This window comes from Rana temporaria, chromosome 3 (genome assembly GCF_905171775.1).
Source record: "Rana temporaria chromosome 3, aRanTem1.1, whole genome shotgun sequence".
In the NCBI taxonomy this organism is placed as follows: Eukaryota; Metazoa; Chordata; class Amphibia; order Anura; family Ranidae; genus Rana; species Rana temporaria.
Window position 1 is genome coordinate 189,319,987 of NC_053491.1, and position 21,894 is coordinate 189,341,880.

The following is a 21,894-nucleotide window of genomic DNA, read 5'->3' on the forward strand; positions in this document are numbered from 1 at the left end:
ACGACGGCCATACTTAACATTGGTACGCCGCATATATGCCACCATATAGCAGGGGTAACTTTACGCCGGGAAAAGCCTAACGTAAACGGCGTATCTGTACTGCGTCGGCCGGGCGTACGTTCGTGAATTTGCGTATCTAGCTGATTTACATATTTCTAAGCGTAAATCAGCGTACACGCCCCTAGCGGCCAGCGTAAATATGCAGTTACGATCCGACGGCGTAAGAGACTTACGCCAGTCGGATCTAAGGGAAATCTATGCGTAACTTATTCTAAGAATCAGGCGCAAAGATACGACGGCGCAACTCAGAGATATACGCCGTCGTATCTCTTTTGAGAATCTGGGCCGCTCTCTTTTTTTCTGACGGAAAAATATTCTATCGGAAATTCTGTTCGTCTGTATGGAATTCCGACAGAAAAAAAATACACACATGCTCGGAAACAATTTGACGCATGCTCGGAAGCATTGAACTTCATTATTCCAGGGTCGTCGTAGTGTTGTACGTCACCGCATTTTCGACGATCGGAATTTGGTGTGTCCGTGTGTATGCAAGAAAGCTTGAGCGGAACTCTGTCGGAAAAACCCATCGGAGTATATTCCGACGGGAAATCCGATCGTGTGTAAGGGGCATAAGTGTCATTTCTGTCCACTGTCTTGTTCCTCTGCTGTCAGCATGAGTCACTTCTGATGGTATGGGGTTCCCCCAAAAATCCATACCAGACCCTTATCCGAGCACGCAACCTGGCAGGCTGCAGGAAAAGAGGGGGAGCGGGAGAGCGCCCCCCCCCCTCCTGAACCATATCAGGCCACATGCCCTCAACATGGGGAAGATGTGCCCATGTTGATGGGGACAAGGGCCTCATCCCCACAACCCTTGCCCAGGTCGGTGGTTGTGGGGGTCTGCGGGAGTGGGGCTTATCGGAATCTGGAAGCCACCTTTAACAAAGGGGAACTCCATATCCCGGCCCCCCTATGTGAATTGGTAACAGGGTATATTGTACCAGTACCAGGTCCCCAAACACTTTTTATGACAATAACTTGCATATTAACCTTTAAAATTCACACTTTTGATTTCTCCCATAGACTTTTAAAGTGTGTTCCGTGGCTTTTCGAATTTGTCGCGAACAACCCGGCGACCATAAAGCTCATCCCTATTTAGGATACAACAATGGACTATAGTGGAAATTTTTTAGGGTGGATATTACTTTCTTTTATTTTACTGATAGGCATATTCACTCCTAGGGTACTGTTTATAGTGTCCCTCAATTCAGCAAGCAGCTGCTGCAGGAGAGGGAATGCCAACAATAGGGGGAGCGGGCAATGGAAGCCGGTAGGTGACGTCATGTCTCCATTAAATTCAGCACCATTGTCAAGCACTACCAGACATAGGGATGCCACAGCTACTTGATAATGTGACCACACCAAAACTGATAAAAAATGTATTTACAATTATCTATTTTACAATGCAGCATAGGTATAAGGAAGGGGAAGGAATTTTTTTTTTTAGGAAGAGTTATATTAGTTTTTACTTCCATGTTTACCATCTTTAGTCTTGTTTTAAATGCCATATTTCAATGCATTGTTTATGAATAAATATACACTGACTGTAACAATGCATTCTCTGTGTCTTACTTTTTTATTCTAAGCAGTTGTTCACCAAGAAAACTGTCTGATTGCTTGAAATACTGAGAGCCGCTAGACGCAGAATCTGCAAATCTACACAAAATACTAAAATAAAATTATGGTAAAGAAAGGTATAAAATGTGAAAGTCCCATCAAAAATCTTTTTAAGGTAAATGTTAAAAATTCAAAATGCTTGTGCTTACTGAAAAAGCAGTATAGTTTCCCTATAAAATTGAAAATGTTCTTTTTAAAGTTTCCAATTTAAAGGACATGTTACATTTATTACAATCATGCGCCCTGGCAAACAAGTGAGTTTAAAGACGATATTGAATCAGAGTCTCAGTGGGTGTGCCTCTCAGGCTGTAAATGCCTGGTAGAAAAGGACAAGCTCTGAATTTTTTAATACCTTCTTCATCCCTGATCGGAAGACATCAGAAAAAAAACATTTTCTATCTATGAGTTTAAAGTACCTAAACCTTAAGCTGTTTTAAATAACTGGAGCCTTAGTATTTTGGAAATATTTCTTGAGCCAAAGCAACAAAAATCTATTGTTGCAGTACCCAAATGCTACTGCAAGGGTTAACCACTTCAGCCCCAGAAGATTTGCCTGCTTAATGACCAGGCATTTTTTTTTTTTACTTTCTGCTATAATACAGATCAAAAACATAAAAAAAAATGATTCATCAATTTAGGGGGAGATCTTCTACATATTTTTGGTAAACAAAATCACAATAGGCGTATATTGATTGCTTTGTGCAAAAGTTATCGCGTATACAAACTTTAGGATAGATTTAGGGACTTTTATTTTATTTTTATTATTTTTTTTTGTTTTTTGTTTTGTTTTTACTGGTAATGGCGGCAATCTGTGTTTTTTAGCGGGACTGTAACATTGCGGCGGACAAATTTTACCCCAAATTACACTTTTTGGGGACCAGTGACATTATTACATTGATCAGTGCTATAAAAATGCACTGATCAATGTATAAATGACACTGACAGTTATAATTGAGGTTAACCCTTAAATAAACAAGGTTGCCAAAAAATGTACCATTACATTTAACACCTTCCCTACCGAGTCATTGTAAAATGACGTCGGCGGGAACCCTCCCTCCCTCCGGGTGGACGTCACATGAGGTGAAAGAATAAGTGAACAGTGGGGGGATCACATTTTTTTCTGCTTTAATCTGCATATATTGCACGTATATATATATATATATATATATATATATATATATATATATAGAAGACTCTATATATATGAACTTTTTTTATTTATTTATCGTATATATGAATTAGATATCAGCAATTAGATATGCATGCACTTTGTTTTTGCTATTTTCACATATTTATCTGATAATACGTATTGTGAGTGAGTGAGTGAGTGAGTGAGTGAAGAACTTGTATAGCGCTACACATGCGAACTAAATCGCCTCAAGGCGCTTATTCAATCCATTGTCTTCCTTATCCTTCAGTTTTTTCCTGAAGGCCCGATGGTTTTCTTCCATGCAGATGTCCATTGGTAGAGCGTTCCATAGCCGTGGTCCTTGGACTGCAAATCTTCGTTCTCCCTTTGATTTGTAATTGGACTTGGGGATGTGGAGGAGGTTTTGGTTTGATCGAAGAGTGCGATTGGGGGTGTAGTGTTTTATTTTCTTGCATAAGTATTGAGGAGTCTTTCCTTGTGTGCATTTGTGGGTGAGGCAGAGGGTCTTGAATGGGATCCGATCCTTTACTGTTAGCCAATGAAGGGCCCTCAGGGATGGGGTGATGGATTCCCAGGGTTTCTTTCCTGTTACCAACCTGGCTGCTGTGTTCTGAACGACTTGTAGACGCGAGATCTGGTATTTTGGAAGTCCTTACTAGAGGGAGAAGTTAACCGTGTGTAATTTATTTTAGGATGTATTTATTTCAATATATGTGGGGAGGCGCAACAGTAAAACTTAATTTATTCCTCTCACAAGTAGGGATGAGTCTGATGATTGAATCGAACATAAGTAAGTACGAAAGTTCGCCGTAAGTTCGCCTGTTCACCGAATATCGAACAATTTTGGATGTTCGCGGCAAATTTGAAAGCCGCCAAACACCCTTTAAAAGTCTATGGGAGAAATCAAAAGTGCTTGGGTGACCCCGCCCCCTCTGACACAATGGGGGTTTCATCGTGGCGTCATGGGTGACCCCACCTCCCTCTGATGCCACGAGAAACCCCCGTGGTGTCAGAGGGGGACGGGGCCACCCGTACATGTCACTGGGTAACCCCGCAGCATGTCACGGGTGGCCCCACCCTCGGCTATTTAAGAGCTGTCATGGCAAGTCTAGAGTCATTCGGAGGGCGCTTCCCATGCAGGCAGAATCGGATTGTGGAGGCTTGTTTTTCCTTATCCCGAATCGAGGAAGGATTACATCGCTTGAATTTTTTTTCTTTTTTAATAAGGACATTGCAGTGGTAGCTATTGGCTATTGTTGCTATCAATCACAGCCAGTGAGCCAATGAGGAGAGAGGGGGGCTGAATCATACTCTGTGTGTGAATAGACAATGTTCATTCAAAGGAGCGCGGATTGGGAGCAAGTCTGCTTGAGTGCCCCCATAGCAACTGGATTGTTATTGGGGCACTCGACAGGGGAAAGGAGCTAGGACCGCTAGCGGGGATCCAAAAATAAGAGGATAGAGACTGCTCTGTGCAGACACCAGTGCAGGTAAGTATAACACATTAATCACTTTAATCTAAGATATCTTTAATTGCCTGCCAAAGAAGCACAAGCAGCTGACTGGAGGGTCACTAGGAAAGCAGAATGAGTCCACTGCTGGAAGCATTTGTCAACAAGCCAGTCAGTGATGTCTAGGTGAACAACTGAACTCTTGTTAAGTAGGTTATGCTGCCAAGTGCTGAAGTTTGTAAGATGATTAAGGTTTTGCCTATAAAGACATCATTGCTTTTCCCTTGCCTCATACTAGGTTATTCTCCCTGTTTTATTAAAATGTTGAATATGTTAGCCTTTAGGTAAGCATTCCTTGTAGCTTATGTTAGGAACACCTTTACTATTATTCTTTCCTTAAGTGAATGCAACAATTTCTACAATGCCTTAAGAAATGGAGATATATGTTTTCATCATTGAATACTGTAATCTTGAAACCAAATGAACAACTAAATAAATCTGTCATTTTCCATGTGCCTGGAATAACACCTAAAACAAAAGGAAATTGGCAAATAACGTTAGATAATAATGCCCACAGCACACTGTTTCCCTTTAATATTTTAACTGCAAAATCTTAGTTGCATTCTCAAGTGTTGGTAGAAGTGTGTACATACTGAACAGTGTGTACATACTGAACAGAAAACAAATACTGTTGGTTTGCTTTCCAATATTTAAATCCCAATATCAAATCAGATTTCTGCTCTTAGATACTGTATCCAACACTATTAAAAAGCTGCTTAAAGCAGATCTTCACCCTGTAAACAAAGTTACCTCCTCTGCAACCTTCCTCCCCTTCACTACACAAATAGCAATATTTTTTTTCTGTTTATTTACCTTTCTTTTTAAGAAAATGGCTTGATCCCACCCTCCCATGCCTGTCACTTGCCTAAGCCTGTTCTTGCTGTCCATCCTGAGATATGTACATTACATATTCCAAGAGGCATAGTCCTTCATACACAAAAGAAGAATAGGTCTGGAGTCCCGACGGCTGAACCCCAGCAGTATATGATGTCACAAATGATATGTCAGAGTAGGACCAAGCGGTGGCAGAAGACAAGAGGGTCTCGGTGGTACAATGCTAGTCCTCCTGGATTGGTGAATATCTGAACTTTTTAGAATCCACCTCTCAGCAACCAGGGGATTAAAGAAAAAAAATGGGGGAAGGCTGAAGATCTGCTTTAATGTCCCATAGGCTACATAAGTGTAGCGCTCACCCCCGAAGGAGCCGCTGGATAGAATAGGGATGGCCTGTTACCTCTATGGCTCCGACGTCTAGGGTAGTTGATGAGAGCAGCAATGATGGAATGTCCAAACAGCCGGTGTCTTTCTTGTGCTTTTATTTTGCCCAACACGGCAAACAGTAAAACTTGAGGTAGATAGATCAAAGATGGGTGAGGAGGATTAGCAGATTCAGGCCTAACAGAACGGAAGCAGTCCTGCTTCCAACGACACTTTACTTTCGTCGCCACTCCAGCCGGAGTGGGTATAGTGTACCTGGACAGGCCTCTCACACCGACCTGGCAGCCAGGGTATCACTCGGAAAAATTGAGGGAAACCAGTCTCTTCCACAGACCCTTCCCTAGAACGTAGATTATGGAGACTGTTCTCCTCAGTAGAACTCTTCTTGCCTGAATCTTGCTCAGGTAGTTTAAGCTAGATTACCGACTGACAAGTAGTTAACTTCTACCCCTTAGTGTCCAGTTACCTCGATCCCCGGTGGATTGTCTAGGCCCTGTTGGACCGCCAGCCTCTCATTGGCGCTCCTCAGACGGACTCCCCACCGAACAGCTATCTCGCTTGGGATCTTCTCAGAATTGGGGACCCAGTCGATTACTGGGGCCCTGCCATAGCTTCAAATGCTCCGGGCCAACATGGTCCCGAAACCAGGAACAGAACACCTCGTGGCACGCGCACCCCTGCCTGGTAGGCGGCATGGCCGGGGGCCGTGATGTGTGGTCACCCTGAAGGTGGGTGCCACACCCGGAACAAAAGAGACCCCGCCTAATGGCGTCTGCTCCAGAAGTACCTTCCCCCAGCATGCCCCGCGAGGGAAAACTCCTCCTGATTGGCAGCTGGCAAGAGGCACCCCAGCCTGGACTCCACTGCTGCCACCTGCCGCCCCGGGGTGGAAAAGCACCTCAGGAACACAGAATGAACCGACAGAACAGCCCAGCTGAAACAGAGGCCTACTTTGTACAAATCATTTGGATGAGAGCTAATTAACTCTCTCATCCCCCTTAAATTTAAGATAGCACCTGTACCTGAAAGTACACAGGCGCTACATAAGAAAAAAGGAGCAGGAAACACTAGAAGAGATTTACTTATCTGGACACACCAAGTGAGGAAATAATTCCCAGCTTTCCTCCATCATGATCTCAGACAGGGCCGGCCCTACCATGGGACCCGATGGTACCATTGTACCAGGCAGCACTTTCAGGGGGGCAGCAAATTTCCTGCCTGCCCGCCATCCCATTCCGCCAGCTCCACTCTCCACTCCACTGTGGGGCTAATTGCCGCCCGACCACTCCTCCCGTTCCGCTCTCCGCTCCACTGTGGGGTTAATTGTATGAATAGAGCCATAACAGGTCCTTTTTATACTCCTATATACATGTATAGAGCCATGATGGGTCCACTTTAGTTATCATGATATAAAATAATGGATGTGGGGGCATTTTGGTGGGCGTAATTGTTTTTAGGGGGGGCAGTTTTTTATTCTTGGTACCAGGCAGCACAATGTCTTGGGCCGGCACTGATCTCAGAGATGCCATTCCTAGTGTGGCAAAGACAGCTGAACAAGTGATCTACAGCCAGGGAGAGGCCTGCCAATGTCAAAACTGGAATGAGGGCAGCTGACCGAAAGCACGCAATAGCACGCAGTTTCTTCAGAAGACCAAATTACTGTGGAAAGCACCTCTCTAATTTATACTAAAGTAGTCCAGTTCCAGTGGGGTGAGCCTTTGTACTTGACCTTGGATCAGCTATTTACCTGTGTTGCCAGAGCTATCCCATTGAGAGTGATGCTGTTTATGAGCATACCTGCAAGTATATTCTAAACAGTTTTACTGAAGTAGTGATCCTCAGCTCAACTCTTGTTGTTAGGCCCCAATCACTCATCACTGAATGGAACACTTTGCATAGCGGCTTGCGTTTTCCATGCATTTCTGCACGTAGCATATAGAACAGTCTGTTCACTTGTATACGTTGGCCTATGTGTGTCAGATGCACCAAAGAAGCTCAAGCATTTAACATTGTGCGTTTTTACAAAACACATGTCTGAGGTGTTATTAACATTTATTTAAATAATTAACATTTAATGTGCATTTTGTTGTGAGTTCAGGAAATGTTAGGTGTGAATGGGGCCATATAGAGTGTCTGCTACGCAGATAGGGCCAGATTCATAGAGAGGCTCGTACTGTATTCACAAAGCACTTGCTCCCTTTCTTGCGCCGGGGTAACGTAAAATGGCCGGCGTAAGCCGGCCTAATTTAAAGTAGCAAGGCAGTGGGCGTGTTGTATTAAAATTACCAGTGACCCCATGTAAATGCATGGCCTAACGAACGGCGGATGCGCGCGCATGCTCAGAATCACGTTGCATATACTCCCTAAGATACGTCGGCTCAATGCTTTCGACATGAACGTAACCTACGCACAGCCCCATTCACGTACGACTTACGCAAACGACAAAAAATTTGACGGCTGTTCCGACGTCCATACCCTAACATGACTTACCCCTGCTTTATGAGCGATAACTATACGCCGGACGTACGCCTTACGTAAACGGCGTAGCTTACTGCGACGGGCGCAAGTACGTTCGCAAATCGGCATATCTAGGTCATTTACATATTCAACACGTAAATCAACGGATGCGCCCCTAGCGGCCAGCGTAAATCTGCACCAAAGATACGACGGCATAGGAGACTTACGTCGGTTGGATCAAGCCGAAATTCAGGCGTATCTAGTTTCAAGAATACGGCACAGAGATACGACGGCGCATCCTACAACTTACGCGGTGTATCAACAGATACGTCAGCGTAAGTTGTCTGTGAATCCGGCCCATAGAGTGTTACCCTGTTTGAGCAACAGAGATGTGATTGTGAAGACTCCATGTTTGTGTAGCTTTAATAATCTGGTTTATACAGTTCTGCAGGATATATGCATGCTCTTTGCCACCCTGAATCTGTATTGCATTATTGCTTATAACTTTGCACTTGTTTAGTTACTGGCAATTTATAGTTACTCCCTGTCTGATCATTCAGCCGATTACCTATTCTGTTAAAACACTAAGCAGAGGTGAGAAGCTAGGTTTCAGTTCTGCCTATTCCAAGGCCATGTGCATCATCTCTCGGTCTCCAGGTGACTGTATTTCAGTAATATATCAACTGTGTTTGCCTGCTTATACGCCTGTTAGTATAGCTAGCTGAGGTTCTATTGATTTTCAATGCTTTGCAATGAAATAACATGTCACACTTTTTTTTTTCTCCAGAACTGTAAATTGTATTGCAAACATATTGTCATTTGTAGTGAGCATAATGAATTTTATATGTACTAAAATATGGTTTGTAGTAATCAGACCCCCTGGTATACAGTGTAAGTAAGTTTCTTGTTTACTCTAGTGGGGTTAACACACACAATGCTAATACATAATGTATTGCAGGCATCAATATTTTCTATAGAAAAAAAAGGTGACTTTGATATTTAAAGAGTAAACATATTGTTTATTTTTTCCCATTAGCAATCGTTTGAGTTAATATTATGTTATACATTTATGTTTACCGTATTTGCCGGCGTATAAGACGACTGGGCGTATAAGACGACCCAATAATTTCACAGCTAAAATTTTGGTTTTGGCATATACTCGCCGTATAAGATGACCCCCTTCATACTAGTCTGTCTGGAAGCTGAGGGGTAGCCAGAACAACCGCTGACAGGAACAACCGCTGACAGAAACAGGCTTTTTTCAGATCTCACTGTGCCATTACATTACATGCCTCACGGTGCCATTACATGCCTCACGGTGCCATTGCCTACCTCACTGTGCCATTATACATGCATCACTGTGCCATTAGTAACATGCCTCCTGTGCCATTAGTAACATGCCTCACTGTGCCATTAGGAACATGCCTTACTGTGCCATGCCTTACTGTGCCGTTAGTAACATGCCTCACTGTGCCATTAGTAACATGCCTCACTGTGCCATTAGTAACATGCCTCACTGTGCCATTCCATTCCCTGCCTCGACGATCCCCCCACCTTCTCCTGTTTGCAGAGTATGTCAGAGGGTGGGCATCCATGATTCAAAAGCCGCGCCTCCTCCTCAGGCTGTTCCATGATAGGCGGATCACTCATTTTCCCAGCAGAGCCTCTGTTCAGTGTTTTCCGCCTATCACGGATGTCCTCTCATCCGAGACTGAGGATGAGAAGGCATCCGTGATAGGCGGAACATTGAACAGATGCTCTGCTGGGAAAATAAGTATTCCGCCTATCATGGATGGCCGCCATCTGACAGACAGGTACCCGCCGTATAAGACGACCCCAGACTTTTGTGGCATTATTTTACATGCAAAAGGTCGTCTTATACGCCGGAAAATACAGTACCTTCATTTTTTAATAAAAGGTTCACATTTTTACTTGTTTGATGCATTTCTGTGATTGTGTTGGTTATGCTGATTTTTATATTTTTCCTCCATTAAATGTGTGTTTTTAGTGCATTCACAGCCTCCTGGTTCACCAACTACCAACATATAATTAGCTAAATACTGTGCAACTATGGTTCACCCCACCTGCTGTCAGGAACAGTAGTACAAAAGCTTTTTACAGTTGCATAAAATATTTACATTAGACACAACACATAAAAGGGTGGGACTTATTGGGAAAAATATTAACATATTTGAAGCCCACTTTGGGGAAGGGGTGGGTTATGAGAAATAGCCCTCCCCAAACTGTATATTTCGCTAAGCCTGTGGGCAAATAGGAGAACCCGAGCATTCACTAAGGAGAAGAGTGGGTTTAATAATAAAGTTGGAAATCTTTCCACCCAGGACAGTGCCTCGGTGTTACTGTAAAATTAACCCGTAATCTAATCAAAGTAACTGGTAGTCGATGAATGACTGCAACAGCATATAACATTAGCCATAGGTATATATATGCAATCATTTTTTTTAAATAGTTATTTAAATACTTACCGGCTTTGTACAATGGTTTTGCACAAAGTAGCCCCTATCCTCCTCTTCTCTGTTCCCCCATTGGTGGCTTTTGGGCTTATCAACCCTTCACAATATTAGCAAAAACAATTATGAAAAATAAATATCTGTACACACACTGTCACCACCAACAGGTATATTCAAAGATTTATCATATACAGCAGCGCTCTTCAAGAGACAGAGATTCATTCAGTTTGCAATGAAAGCCTTAGGCCTCGTACACACGACCGAGAAACTCGACAGAATCCATCAAGAAACTTGGTGGGAGAGCTTTTTTTGCCGAGGAAAACGGTCGTGTGTACGTCTTTCATCGAGGAAACTGACGAGGAACGCGACGAGAAAAAAAGAGAACAAGTTCTCTATTTCCTCGACGGGAGTCTTAATTTCCTTGTCGGGCTGGTTTTTGACAAGAAACTTGAGCGTGTGTATGCTAAGAAACCCACGCATGCTTAGAATAAAGTATGAGACGGGAGTAAAAGTAGCATTTGTAATGGAGATAACACATTTTTCACGCTGTAACAGACTGAAAAGTGTAAATCGTCTCTTAACAAACTTTTATTTAACACGCAGTAACATGAGATTAGCAAAAGCAGCCCCCAGGGTTGTGCCAGTGGAATCGAACTTCCCCTGTGTTGTACTTCACCGCGTTTGAGAACGAGGAGATTTTGTCTTGACAGTGTGTACGCAAAGCAAGCTTGTCGAGTTCCTCGACAAGCCTAACAAGGAACTCGTCGAGGAAAACGATGTGTCTTTCCCAACGAGTTCCTCGGTCGTGTGTACGAGGCATAAGAAACAATTGTGCATCGTGATATTCTGTACCCAAACAAAAAAAAAAATTCTCCCCATAAATAGAGCTTTTTTTGGTGGTATTTGATCACCTCTTCGGGTTTTTTTTTTACGCTATAAACAAAAAGAGTGAAAATTTTGAGAAAAATAACAATATTTTTTACTTTTTGCTATAATAAATATTCCCCGATTTTTTTTTTAAGAAACACATTTCTTCATCAGCTTAAGCCAATATGTATTCTTCTACATATTTTTGGTAACAAAATTGCAATAAGCGTATATTCATTGGTTTGCGCAAAAGTTATAGCGTCTACAAAATAGGGGATATATTTATGACATTTTTATTATTCTTTTTTTATTTATTTTTTACTAGTATTGGCGGTGATCAGCATTTTTAGTGGGACTGTGACATTGCGGCAGACGGATCAGGCACTTTTGACACTTTTTTGGGACCAGTGACATTTTTACAGCGACCAGTGCTATAAATAGCCACTGATTACTATATAAATGTCCCTAGCAGGGAAGGCGTTTAACACTAGGGGGAGATGAAGGGGTTAACTGTTCCCTAGGGAGTGATTATAACTGTGGGGGAGAGTGTACTGACAGGGAGTAGAGAAAGATCGCTGTTCTTAATCACTAGGAACAGCAGATCTCTCTCTACTCCCCTATCAGAACGGGGATCTGTCTATTTATATTAACATTAGCTAGCTGAGGTTCTATTGATTTTGAAATTAAATAACATATCACACTTTTTTTTCTCCAGAACTGTAAATTGTATTGCAAATATATTGTCATTTGTACTGAGCATAATGAATTTTATATGCACTTAAATATGGTTTGTAGTAATCAGACCCCCTGGTATACAGTGTAAGTAAGTTTCTTGTTTACTCTAGTGGGGTTAACACACATGATGCTAATGCATCATGTATTTCAGGCAACAATATTTTCTATAAAAAAAAAAATATTTAAAGAGTAAACATATTGGCCCGGATTCACGACATATGCCGCGTAAGTGTCGATGTGCGCCGTCGTATCTATGCGCCGTGCCCATAGAACTATATACGCCTGAAAATAGGCTTCCTCCGACCAACGTAACTTTCCTACGCCGGCGTATCTTGGGCGCATATTTATGCTGGCCGCCTCATTGCAAATATGCAAATGAGGAAGATATGGCGATTCACGAATGTAGTTACGCCCGGTGCATAATATACGCGGTTTGCGTATGGCTTACTTTCGGCGTAAAGTTAGTCCCCATCTATGAGGCGCAACTCATGCAAAGGTATGGACCAGGGAACAGCCGTCGTATTTTACGTTGTTTACGTAGTAGTACGTGAATAGGGCTGGGCGTAGGTTACGTTCACGTCGTAGGCATTGAGCCGCCGTATCTTAGGGAGTATATTTGACGTGATTCTGAGCATGCGCATGGGGATACGTCCACGGGACGGCGCATGCGCCGTTCGTTCGGCCCATCATTTGCATGGGGTCACGCTTCATTTAAACGGATCACGCCCACTTCCACCTACTTTGAATTAGGCCGGCTTACGCCTACAATTTTACGTTACGCCGGCGCAACGTTGGGAGCAAGTGCTTTGTGCATACTGTGCTTGCCTCTCTGTGTTACATGGCGTAGCGCATATGAGATGCGCTACGCAGGCAGAAATATGCGCCGATGTCTGTGAATCCAGGCCATTGTTTTTTTTTCATTAGCAATCGTTTGAGTTATTATTATATTATACATTTATGTTTACCTTCATTTTAAAAAAAAATTCTTAAACATTTTTATTAAAGTCATATCAGTAAAAACAAAAGAACAGCACATAAAAAACACTGGATCCACATCCAATGTAAATAAAATAAAATTGCACTGTCCTTTCAGAGACCTAAATGGGCTTGATTTTAAAGTGAAGTCCAATCAAGCTAAAGACCAGACACTTTGGGCCAGATTCACAGAGCGAGTATGCCGGCGTATCTACTGATACGCCGGCGTACTTTCAAATTTGCCACGTCGTATCTTTAGTTTGAATCCTCAAACCAAGATACGATGGCTTCTGGCTTCTATCCGACAGGCGTACAGCTTCGTACGCCTTCGGATCATAGGTGCAATACTTCGGGGCCCGCTGGGTGGAGTTTGCGTAGTTTTCCGCGTCGGGTATGCTAATTAGCTTTTTCCGTCGATCCACGAAGGTACGCGCGGCCGTCGCATTCTCTTACGTTGTCGCTAGTCGACTTTTCCCGGCATATAGTTAAAGCTGCTATTTTGCCGCGTATAGATAGACTTGCCATGTTAAGTATGGCCGTCGTTCCCGCGTTGAAATTAGATTTTTTTTGCGTAAGTCGTCCGTGAATAGGAAAGGACGTAACTCACGTCTAAGTTCAAAAAATTACGTCGGTGCGACGTCATTTCGTGCAAAGCACGGCGGGAAATTTAAAAACGGAGCATGCACAGTTCAATCGGCGCGGGGACGCGCTTCATTTAAATGAATCACGCCCCCTACCCGCCGATTTGAATTACGCTCCGAGAGATACATTACACCGCCGTAATTTACGGCGCAAAATCTTCCTGGATTCGACTTAGAGCCAGGTAAGATACGGCGGCGTAGCGTATCTCTGATACGCTGCGCCTGTCCAAAGCTCTGTGAATCTGCCCCTTTAGGTCTTGAACAAGATAATAGAAAGCTTGTAATCCCTCGGGGTCCTTGGACTGGTTCACCAATTTTGGAAGTTGCAAAGGATATATGCTCATCTCCTATCACGATCTCCAGCTACTGTCAACCGACTCTGTCAGGTGGGGGCCACAGTGCATCATCTTCCTTTGTGATTTCAATGTCATCTTTGATTCGTTTCAGTTCCTCCATCACACTCTTGTGTACATAAGCCTCTTTTCTGATCATAACATCATTATTGTAGTTACTGTTGTTGGCATATTGAAGTTTACCATCCGGCCGGAACTCGAACTCCAAGAACTCTCCCTTATGTCCCACATAATACAGGAAGTAGAAGTCGCTTCCCATGGCGTCGCCGCTTTTTGTTTACCTTCATTTTTTAATAAAAGGTTCACATTTTTACTTACTTGATGCACTACATTTCTGTGATTGTGTTGGTTATGCCGATTTGTATATTTTTCCTCTATTGAATGTGTGTTTTTAGTGCATTCACAGCCTCTTGGTTCACCAACTACCAACATATAATTAGCTACATACTGTGCCATGTATGAACTGTGGTTCATCCCACCTGCTGTCAGGAACAGTAGTACAAAATCTTTTTACAGTTGTGTAAAATATTTACACTAGACACAACACATAAAAGGGTGGGACCTTATTGGGAAAAATATTTACATATTTGTAGCCCACTTTGGGGGGCTCAGTGTTACTGTAAAATTAACCAGTAATCTAATCAAAGTAACTGGTAGTCGATGAATGACTGCAACAGGGTACAACATTAGATATATATATATATATATATATATATATATATATATATATATATATGCACTAAAACTATTTTTTAAATAGTTATTTACAGTGTCTTGCAAAAGTATTCACCCCCTTGGCTTTTTACCTATTTTTTTTACATTAAAGCCATTAGTCTAATTATCTTCAGAAGTCACATAATTAGTGAAATGATGTCCACCTGTGTGCAATCTGTGTCACATGATCTTTCATTACATATACACACCTTTTTGAAAGGCCACCAGAGGCTGCAACACCAAAGCAAGAGGCACCATTAACCAAACACTGCCATGACCAAGGAACTCCCCAAACAAGTAAGGGACAATGTTATTGAGAAAATATCCAAATCTTTGATGATTCCTAGGAGCACCAAAAAAATTTAAGAAACAAATTTCTTCGTCAGTTTTGGCCAATATGTATTCTTCTACATATTTTTGTAAAAAAAAAATCAATAAGCATACATTGATTGGTTTGCGCAAAAGTCATAGCATCTACAAAATAGGGGATATATTTATGGCTTTTTTAATTTTTTTTTTTTAATTTGTAATGGTGGTGATTAGCAATTTTTAGCAGGAGTACGACATTGCGGCAGACAGATCAGACACTTTTTTGGGACCAGTGAGGCCTTGTACTCACGACCGGATCTGTGCGCTGGAAACTGTCTGCCCGACAGTTTCCGGCGTACAAGGCTGATTTGTGTTTTGTTCCGCTGGCGTGTACACACCAGCGGACCAAATTCCCGTCGTACCGGAACGCGTGCACGTAAACTACGTACGACGTCACTATAAAGGGGAAGACCAAATTTAATGGCGCCGCCCTCTGTTCCTCTTTTGCTAGTTACGTGTTTGCTCGTGTTAGTGAAGGTTTGGTTAGAGCTGATTCGCGCTTCTCGGTCTCCAGGCTTTGACAGCGTGTATTCACGGGTTCAGTGCGTGTGCTTGCGGTAACGTAGTTGTCATTCGGCTATAGGCAAGCAGGTTGTTTCTGCTTTAGCAGTTGCATCCTGTGCGCTCGTATCTGTTTGTCACGCGTTTGTCGCAGGTAGTGCTGGATTTGCGAGTGCTTTCTGTTTCAGTGTGTTCTTGACTGACCAGCCGGCCGGTTTGAAGCCATGATGGAGCAGCAGCGTCAATTTTCGCGAGTTGGTGCTGTTTATGGGATGGCTGCTGGATATGTTCATTTGTCCAGTACTTTGGCCAGAAACAGGGGGCGGAGGCGTTTCTGGACCAAGAATTGGTTGCGCCAGCGTGACCAGTTCTCACATATGCCTCTGCTTAGGGAACTCCAGGAGAATAATCCTAATGACTTTAGGAATTTTCTCCGCATGACGGACCCCGTATTCAACCGTCTGCTGGATCTTCTGTCCCCCTATATCACGAGGCAGGACACTGTGATGCGCCAAGCCATCACGGCCGAGCAGAGGCTTATTGCCACGTTGCGGTACCTGGCGACTGGGAGGAGCCTGCAGGACCTCAAGTTCTCGACAGGCATCTCTCCGCAGGCGCTTGGGGTCATCATACCGGACACGTGTGCTGCCATCATCAAAGTTATGCATGAGGAGTATATTAAGGTAAGTTTCCTGGCTCTAATAATGTGGCCAACTAACTTTATTTTTATTTTCCCAGATATGCTGTGTGTTTAACTAACGTTAGCTTTTCTCCCTATGCATGTTGATATCAGCTTTACATGTTTTATTCTTGGCCTACCTGCATATTTGTCCCTTACCCAATATTAACCTGTCCAGCATGCTATCCTAGGGACAAACCCACCTTGCCATTTTTTCAAACAGGACTTTTTGGGGTTTTTCCCCCCCCCCCCCCCCCCTTCAAACTTTTATTGTCCCCATCAGAGGGCTGTGGAGTCTCTTAATGAAGTGGCCCTATATATTTCATTTTCCAAATTCTCCATGCACATTTTTCTAATGCAATTTTAATACTGTGAACTGTCACAAGGATGCTTGTAGGATGTATTTGTTACAAAGTACTAAATCTCTAATTTTGTTTGTCCCCACAGCTACCCTCCACACCACAGGAATGGCAGTCTGTGGCTTCCCAATTTGCCCAGCGGTGTGATTTTCCAAACTGCGGTGGAGCAATAGATGGGAAACACGTCCGCATTGTGCCCCCACCCCGCTCGGGGTCCTACTATTATAATTACAAGGGTTATCATAGTATTGTGTTGATGGCGGTGGTGTCGGCACAGTATGAGTTTCTATATGTGGACGTGGGGAAGAATGGCCGGATGTCTGATGGGGGAGTGTTCGCACGGACTGATTTCTATGATCGTCTCCAAGCTGGTGGTCTGGCATTGCCACCAGATGAAGATAATGTGGAAGGACTTCCGTTTGTGTTCCTAGCGGACGAGGCTTTCGGGCTTGGTCCTCACCTCATGCGGCCTTTTCCCCAGAGGACCCTCACCTCAGAGAGGAGTGTGTTTAATTTTCGGTTGGCCAGGGCTCGGAGGGTAGTCGAGAATGCCTTTGGGATACTCACCAACCGGTTCCGCCTGTTCAGGACATCGATACATCTGGCGGAATATAAATTGGACACCGTTGTATTTGCCTGCTGCATTTTGCACAACTTTTTACGCAGGCACTCCCAGACGTACCTACCCGACATCGGTTCTGAGGCAAGACTACCCTCAGATCCCCTTCCCGGGCTGGACACTGGTCGCGCTGGCTTGGCCCCCCAATCAGCTCGTGAGGTACGCGACAAATATGTTGAGTACTTCATGGGTCGGGGGGCCATTGCTATGCCAGATCATATTTCTTTCTAATTCGGCCCCCAAAGAAAGGAATATTCTAAAAAATAATAAATAATTAGACCATTGGACTTTATACAGTTGTTTGTCATTAATGCTTTTTCTCTTTTTCTGTCTTCCTGGTTCTCTAACTAACTTCTTCAATTGTAATGCATAATTGATTTCTCCACTTTTAGTAACTAACCACATTTTGCACAGTATTCACTCATCTACAAACAGGGTATTGAGTCTAGAAATAAGAAGCAACTCCATTTGTAAATGTTGAGGTCAATTTTTTTTTATTTTTGCTTGTTCATGACCCCAAAAAATTTTTTTGATTTTTTTCATTACTCCCTGCTTTTGTACTTAGGAGTCTTCAAAATTTTTTAAAAAATTTTTTTTTTTTTCAGGTAATTCAACCAAAAATATTATGCAGATTATACATTTATTAACAAGTTCACTTTTTTTTTCCTCAAATATAGTTAGATTTATTGTTTACATATATATATATATATATAGATTATATTTGGTGGGGTGTTTACCGCCTTAAATTTATTTTTGGCCATATTTTTTAGGCACAAAAAACAATAATTTTGTAACCATTTTTCTTGTTTTTGGTGTGTTTTTCTAAAACAAAATTTTTGGGTGAGAATTTGGAGTCAAATCTCTACTTCACTAAATTCAGTGATTAGAGAGATTTATAATTCTATATATATATTGAAAATAATTTTTGGCGTTGTTTATTCTTTATGGTCTAAACTTTATAGTATCCCAAAATGTTCAACATGGTCAAAAAGTAACAAAATCAAATTCAAAAAATATAAAAACTCACAACAGCAGTCAGTCATGGTGTGCTTTCACACTGGAACACGCCAAAATTGGAAGATACACACATTCAGTGCAAACTCGCCAAATGTCATTGGTTCAACAGACAAATGGCCACATGTGCTATCTGACATCATGGGTGATCAATGTCTGTGTTTTGTGGGAGCAAACCCTTCCTCTCAACTACTTGAGGATGGAGGAGGGGGTTGGACCCACAAAGCACAGACATTAGATATTCTGTGATGGCAGATAGCACATGTTGGCACACTGTGTGTGTATCTTCAAATTTTGGCGTATTCATTATTCAAACTGTTAAAATGTTTGTGGGGGCGGGGGATGGGCGGGGGGTGTTTCAGTCTTTGACACGGCCCATCATGTCAATAATGTTCTTAAAATTTGCTTCGATTACCATCATTCTTTGCCGCATATTGTCCATTTCCGTGCTGCATTCCAAAAGGACATTTGTTACATTCTGTTCCATGAGAAACATCCTTTCACGCATATTGTGCATTTCAGTGCTGCACTCCATTACCTGCTGAATAATTATAGCAGCACTTGCACGTGAAAATCTTGGCACACCATCCTCCTCCCCTAAACCAACAAAAAAAAAATGGCATTTACAATATTATTTTTCAATGAGGCCTATCTACATATGTTTTTTGGAATCAAGCTAGGGTGACACTGACCTGATGGGCTTCTCCTTTCCACCTCTTCGACATCTTCTATCACTCCTCCTTCTTCCACCACCTCCCCATCATCTTCAATCACTCCTCCTTCTTCCACCACTTCCCCATCATCTTGGACTCCTCCTTCATCCATCAATCCACCTTCTTTCAATTCGCCAAATTGTTCTTCCGCCACTTGCCCTTCATCTGCTATGACTTCTAAGTCCAAAATTACTTCTTCCTCCTCTCTTCCTTCCTCCTTTCTTCCTTCCTCCTCTCCTTCCACATCCTCCTCTCCTTCCACATCCTCCTCTCCTTCCACATCCTCCTCTCCTTCCACATCCTCTTCTCCTTCCACATCCTCCTCCTCCTCCACATGTTGAGATGGCAGATTTTGGCCTTGTCTGGCCCTCTCTGCCTCCTCCAAATGCTGGCGACTTCTTTCCCCTGAAATAAACCAAAAAAAATGTAGACTCATCAGCACACAGATATTGGAGAGCATAAATCGCACACATTGCTTAGAAGATGCTTTCATTTAGTTACTTTTATCTTTCACCAAACCTACATTTTGCAATTACTTCTATATGGCAAGCTCTGATCCTGCCCCTTTTTAGCAAAGTGACACACATGGATGTCCCCCCTAAACTGTATTTCTGGGATACCCTACCAAAACCCATTTTTGATTTGGGGAGACACAGGTGCTCTGCATTGCAGATGTGAAAACATCTGCTTTATTACCACTGTTTTTAGAATGAATCCTGTTTGCCTTTCCCATTCTCCTTCTTTTTTTTTATAGAACTAGCTTTTACACAATGTTTACAAACAAAGTTTTTGGCCAGTGAGCCATGTCCAGGTGTGTTGTTCCTGGAATAACCGAGCCTTTCTGATAAACTATGTGATGTTACGTTGTTTACTAAGAACACTGTTTGTAAATATGTAGTTATTTATGTTCTAAAAAATAAATAACAACATGTCTTTAAAATTACAAGCAGGCCAAGGAGGCAGATGGTGAAATATACATGGCAACACATTATTGCAGACAATCACCACCCCCCCCCCCCCAAACCCAATATATATTTACTTACTTTTACGCAGAATTTTAAGTATTTTCTTCATCTGATGTGGCTCCCTCAATTTTAAGTCTGACCATCGTTTCCTCAGCTGTTCCTTGGACCTGGTGATCCCAAACATCCTCTGCATTCTCCTCGCCACCTTGTCCATAATATGTGCCTTTCGGCGGTTAGGGGTCTTGTATGGCCCTAATTCACCATCATAGTCCTTTTTTCGCATGATGTAAACTAACTCCACCATTTCCTGGAACCGCATATTAGTGGCTTTATATCTTCTTTTCCTTGATCGGGACGTCCCTGCCTCTGTCCCTTCACTTGTGGCATGAGAGCATCGTGCCCGCTCGTGTGACATCGCCATCTTTCCTTTCCCACAGAGATTATGGGCGTGGAAAAGATGAATTCTTACGCCATGGGCGGAGAAGAGGGCGGCGTTTAATACATACGCGGAGTGTAGAGAATGCAAACAACGTGTTTACGTCCGTTACGCGGAGAATCTTCGAGCGCATCCAGAACATACACAGTTAACGCCATATTTCCTAAAATCATTGATTAGGGGCCTCGCAAAGGTGACGAGGGCGGGGTTTCATAAATACGCGGAGTGTTAAAAAGGTTTACGCCGTGATTACGCATCTTACGCGGTAATTAGGCGAGCGTGAGAAACGAGGAGCGAGAGACAGGAAGGTAAGGAATTTAAAAATGTGATCAGCAGAGGCCTTGAAAATGTAGACACATGGGATGGGGGTTTGGGCTGTTGGTTGCACCCTTTTTAAGCTATTCTGTCTATGGGGTACCACAATGTTATTTTGGTATCCAAATGCTTTTGGACACCTCACAAAATAGAGATGTGAACAATGCTGTACCTCATTGACAAGTTTTTGAATGGTGTATTCAGATCAGGCAAAGTATTGTTCAAGTGTTGGTTGTACAGAGGTCATTAGGAAGTGTCTTTTATGTCATCCATTGTCAGGGGTATGAGATTTACACATGAAAGAGTGCCTAGATGAAAACTGTCATTTGTAAGCATTGTTTAATTTAATATATTTAAAATATTTACTGCAATGTGAACAATGGCTCTGCATCTAGCAAATCAATGTTTGGTACAAGCAATGCGGCCGAGCTGCCAATCATTGTTTAAACAAGAGAGACTGTGTTTGGAATTAGATATAGGTAATAAATTTGAAGACACATATTAGATCAAGGTCAACGCTGATCCTTTTGAATATTTATTTTTCTGTGGTTTATGTTTTTGTAATCTAGACTCAAAAAGAAATATAATTTTTCAAAAATTGCAATGGACCTCCTACAAAGCAAGGAATCTATAGAGGCCTTACTTCAAAAATACCAGGACACGCCCATCCTGTGGAATTCAAAACACTCGTTATATTGCAATAAAGAGGTACGAGCGGCAGCACTAGAAGAGCTAGCAAATTATATGCAAACTTGGGTGCCAGGATGCACTGCCAACATGGTGAAGGATAAACTTGCCAACCTCAGAAGCACATACAGGAGAGCATACAAAGCTAATAAAATCAAAAAATCGGGAGCAGCAGCAAGACAAGCAAAGGAACCCAAACTGTGGTATTATAAACAGATGGCTTTTTTGCGGGACGAAATGGAAGGCAGGAAAACGATGTCCAGTCTTTCTTCCAACCTTTCCTCCATGCTACCTTCCAGCGGACATTCCCCAGATGACCACAGCCCTGCAGAGTCGGAGGAAGAGGGCCTGGCTGACAGAGATGCAGATCTGCCACCCTTCGATGAGGAGGTATAGTAGTTTCCTCTATATTTATGGCCTAAATAATTCTTGGTGGATTAATGATTAGATATTGAAAAAAAAAAACCA

General features: G+C 42.6%; 1 pseudogene; it reads right to left on the minus strand.

The window, feature by feature from the left end:
- Positions 1-13,183: 13,183 nt before the first annotated feature.
- Positions 13,184-14,314, minus strand: LOC120930375 (annotated as a pseudogene).
- Between the last annotated feature and the right edge of the window lie 7,580 nt (positions 14,315-21,894).